Source organism: Triticum aestivum, chromosome 2D, assembly GCF_018294505.1.
Source record: "Triticum aestivum cultivar Chinese Spring chromosome 2D, IWGSC CS RefSeq v2.1, whole genome shotgun sequence".
NCBI lineage: Eukaryota > Viridiplantae > Streptophyta > Magnoliopsida > Poales > Poaceae > Triticum > Triticum aestivum.
The window spans coordinates 413,940,180-413,940,641 of record NC_057799.1 but is presented as its reverse complement, the minus strand read 5'-3'; positions in this window follow the sequence as shown (position 1 = coordinate 413,940,641).

Below are 462 nucleotides of genomic sequence, written 5' to 3'. Positions count from 1 at the left end.
TATTTTTTTGAAATTTTTTGAATTTATACTGCCCTCTAGACTGACTGATCAAAACATCGGTCTAAACCTCAAGGGGGCATTGTAAAATATATTTTTTCCAAATTTTCTTTCATGGACATGTTTGGCACATGTGGGTCACCGTGTCATAGAGAAATTGGGTGATTTGGAGGTGGTGGAAAAAATCACCTTTGTTCAAAAAATGGCTTAAGTTAGAGGAAATGGTCCCTCCGGAATGCGGTGATTTTTTCGACCACCTCCAAATCACCTCAATTTTGGCACACATGATCTCTTGCACATACAAAGCTAGGTTTCCAAGATTTTATATTTTTTTTAATTTTTTGAATTTATACTGCCGTCTAGACTGACTGATCAAAACATCGGTCTATACCTCAAGGGGGCATTGTAAAATATATTTTTTCGAAATTTTCTTTCATGGACATGTTTGGTACATGTGGGTCACCG